The 3,759-nt window shown below is 43.8% G+C and overlaps 1 long non-coding RNA gene across 1 annotated transcript; it reads right to left on the bottom strand.

Moving 5' to 3' along the window:
* Window positions 1-1,682: 1,682 nt before the first annotated feature.
* Window positions 1,683-2,714, bottom strand: LOC120638359. The gene is made up of 2 exons (XR_005659978.1): window positions 2,575-2,714; window positions 1,683-1,899 (listed from the first exon to the last, which is right to left on the bottom strand). It is a non-coding gene; the product is annotated as an uncharacterized LOC120638359 (long non-coding RNA).
* Window positions 2,715-3,759: the final 1,045 nt, after the last annotated feature.

The following is a 3,759-nucleotide window of genomic DNA, read 5'->3' as shown; positions in this document are numbered from 1 at the left end:
TCTTTGATGTCAGTAGTAATTGAGAAGGAGCAAAGGGTGGTATTCTTGACCTCTGAAATTGCTCTTTACCCAGCCACATCCCTGACCTGAAGGGGGAATACAGTGACCGGTAACCTGGACAAAAAAAAATTTGAGGGGAGACCAAATGGAAATCAGGCATTTCCACTTATTAAATGGGCAAGTTACCTTCAAGCAAAGATAAATGAGGATAGTTGCCTCACAATCAATCTATCAGTAGTATTCACTAAGCCCTACTGTGTGCTGAGTCTTGTATTGGCCACCCTACTGTATGTAGAGCATTGCATTTGGGCACTTTCTGCGTACAGAACAATGTACTGGTACCACCTGCCTGTAGAACCCTGTATGGGGCATCTACTGGATATAGCATGCAGTCCTGGGTGTCTGCTCTGTGCAGAGCACTGAACTAAGTGGTTGAGAGAGTAGAGTGGATGCTAAAGTCATAGTTCCTTCGCTCAAGGAGCAAGGGAGAGGCAGGCAGGCAGATGATGGGAAGAACTATGAGATGATTAATAAGAGCAGGAGTATGGAAAGGAGGGAAGGTGAATAAATGGGTCATTTGCCAAGATGGAAATGCCCATAAATGCTGAGGGCTAACAATTCCCCATTTGGTGGCGTTTCCAATGGCTGAAGGGCTGGATGTGCACAAGTGAGGAGTGCCACACTACACACACATGCAGACTGCACACACTGTGTACACATGCATGGACTGCCCTGTGGGGAGAGACACAAAGTACACACAAAGAGACTTCCCCCAGAGGGGAATGCCATGCTGTGTGTGTTACACACACACACACACACACCCTCTCAAACCCATCTTTCTCATATCCATTGTTTTCCCCTCACACTCAAGCTTTCCCCTCAGCAAGCCAGCTGTAACCTCACTGGTGAGAAGTATTTTGGAATTTCCCGGAATAATGACCATTTATCTCCAACATTCATTTAACTTGGTGCTGGTCTGTCATCTGACTTAAGGGAAATGACCTGGTGGTTAGAAATGGTCTTTTCTTTAAAGGAGGGAATTTCTCAGGATCTATCTTGCTTGGGTTTCCTTTTTACCTGTATTTTTTCCAAAGGCCCAGAGCCCCATCCACAGCTTCCAGGACTTAGAACAGTACTTTGCACATAGTAAGCGCTTAACAAATACCATCATTAATTAATTAACTACTCACTGTGAGCATGGGGAGAAAAAGGATGTGGAGCTTACTATCATTATTATTATAATTTTATGTGTTAAGCATTTAATAAGTGTCAAATACTGATCTAAGCACAGAGGTAGATACAAGTTAATCAGGTTGGACGCAATCTCTGTCCCAAATGGGACTCACAGGACTAAGGAGGAGGATTTAATCCCCATCTTACAGATAAGGAAACGGGTCCTGGAAAGTTAAGTGATTTTCCCTAGGTCACACGACAGACAGAACCCAGGTCTTCTGACTCCCAAACCCATGCTCTTTCCACTGAGACATTCTGCTCCTCAGGTGATATCAGTGGGACTGGGGAACCAGAGGGGTCAGCCCGCGGAAAGCCACTTTTCTGGGTCTTTTCACAGCCTTCACTGGAGAGTTCCGGGCCCCACTAGAAATTTGGAGTGAGTGAGGCCAGCTCTGGGGACCACTTTTCCCCTCCCCACCGAGGAGTGGACATCTAGGAGACAGTGGACATCTGTTCAGATTGCCTTTTTAACAACATGGAGACTATGATCATTAGGGAAGGGTGCAGTCCTCGGGGTACACCTCTCAGCCACATTCTTTTGGGTGATTTGAAGCATCTCAATTTCACCCCATCTGGTTCTTATGGATGAAGAAAAGCCTGCGCCTCCCACTTCTGAGCGAATGGTCTTGCATATTCATGTCAGAGTCTCCAGATAGTCACCCAAACCTAGAACATTATGCAAACTTCAAAGGTTAATTACAATATTTGACTAATTGTGTTGTCTTGCCCTACTCCAAGTTTACACAATAGGATGAGTGAGCGAGTAATTATGGGCTTAAATACTTCCATGGAAACAACAGCGAAAGCATCCAGATTCAGAAAACCCCAGATGCCCCAAATTGTATTGTATTTCCATTCATCAAAGAAAGTGCAGCCACTGATCGCTAAATGGGGCCAGGGAATCCAGAGAGCACCCACCAGCTTTGTGCCAGCTGCGGATCAGTGAGCACTGGAAAGTCACGGAAATGTAGGCAATGCAAACGATGTTGTCCAAGTTCCAAGCGCAAGTGTGGGAAGACAGAACTTGCTTGGACTGCTTTGTTTCCCTGGATGGTGTTGAAACACGGCTCAGGCCCAGAATGATGAATCTATTTCTCCAGTGGGTGGCCTCATTGCACACGAAGGCTCATGGAGTTATGATTCCAGGCCTCTAAATGAGACAAAATAAAAAAATGTCTGCAGCCTTATCATTATACCCCATCTCCATCAGGGTCATTGGGTGCCAGCAATGCCTCATTATTACCTCATTCAAGAAAATCTAGCCCAGGAAAAGACAGTTGAATGTCTATTACATCCTCCTGGCTCTCATAAACCAAAGGGAGAGTGAAATTGTCCACTTACAGCTGCCAATTATTTCTGGGGGTTTGTTGAGGGAATGAAAACCATTTCATATTCTCCTTGAGTTTTTGTGTAATTGCCCGTAAACCAGTTTTGACATCTGTAAGGGCTAAACTCCAGGTAGCGTCCGCTGGAGACTCTGCTGGGATTTAGAATGTAAAGAGTTCTGAATATGGATCTGTGTTGTTCTGACCTTTTTGTCCTGTAATTATGACATCAGTCATGCTTTTTTATCTTTATCTATATATCTATATAATAATGATAGTATTTAAGTGCTTACTAAGTACTGTACTAAGCACTAGGGTGAATATAAGCAATTCAGGTTGGGCATAGTCCCTGTCCCACATGGGGCACATAGTCTCAATTCCCATTTTACAGGTGTTTATAACTGAGGCACAGAGAAGTTAAGTGACTTGTCCAAGGTCACACAAAAGATATGTAGCTGAGGCAGGATTAGAGCCAATGACCTTCTGACTCCCATGCCCATGCTCTATTACACCATAATATAAAAATATATTGTGTATGCATCCTATTAGATATCTTGCATTTTCCCCGTGCTTAGCGCAGGGCTCAGCAGATAGTAAGTGCTTAACAAATGAAACTGTTATTATTATTAGTGTTAATGATAATAGTACCTATCACTTAAGAAGGCTAAGGGGGCCCCTTGTCCCCACTATATTCAGGGTCTGGAGTCTCTTCACGTAACTATCCCCAGATTTTGATTATCCCTTATTCATTCAATCATATTTATTAAGTGCTTACTGTGTGCAAAGCACTATACTAAGCACTTGAAAAAGTACAGTACAGCAATAAACAGTGACAATCCCGGCTCTGCCACTTGTCAGCTGTGTGACTGTGGGCAAGTCACTTAACTTCTCTGTGTCTCAGTTCTCTCATCTGTAAAATGGGGATTAAGACTGTGAGCCTCACGTGGGACAACCTGATTATCCTGTATCTACCCCAGCGCTTAGAACAGTGCTCTGCACATAGTAAGCACTTAACAAATACCGACATTAATCCCCGCCCACAACGAGCTCACAGTCTAGAGTTCTTTATGTTAGTTCATTGTGACCTTGTTTCAAAATATCCCGTTGTCCTTCTAACTGTTTAATTATTCATGAGTGCGTATGTAACGGAAGACCCACAGTCTCAGCCACAAGTGTAGACACAAATACACACATACACAGA

The sequence above is a fragment of the Ornithorhynchus anatinus genome, chromosome 4 (assembly GCF_004115215.2).
Source record: "Ornithorhynchus anatinus isolate Pmale09 chromosome 4, mOrnAna1.pri.v4, whole genome shotgun sequence".
NCBI lineage: Eukaryota > Metazoa > Chordata > Mammalia > Monotremata > Ornithorhynchidae > Ornithorhynchus > Ornithorhynchus anatinus.
Note: the sequence above shows the minus strand (reverse complement) of the source record. Positions and strands in the feature narration are given on the sequence as shown.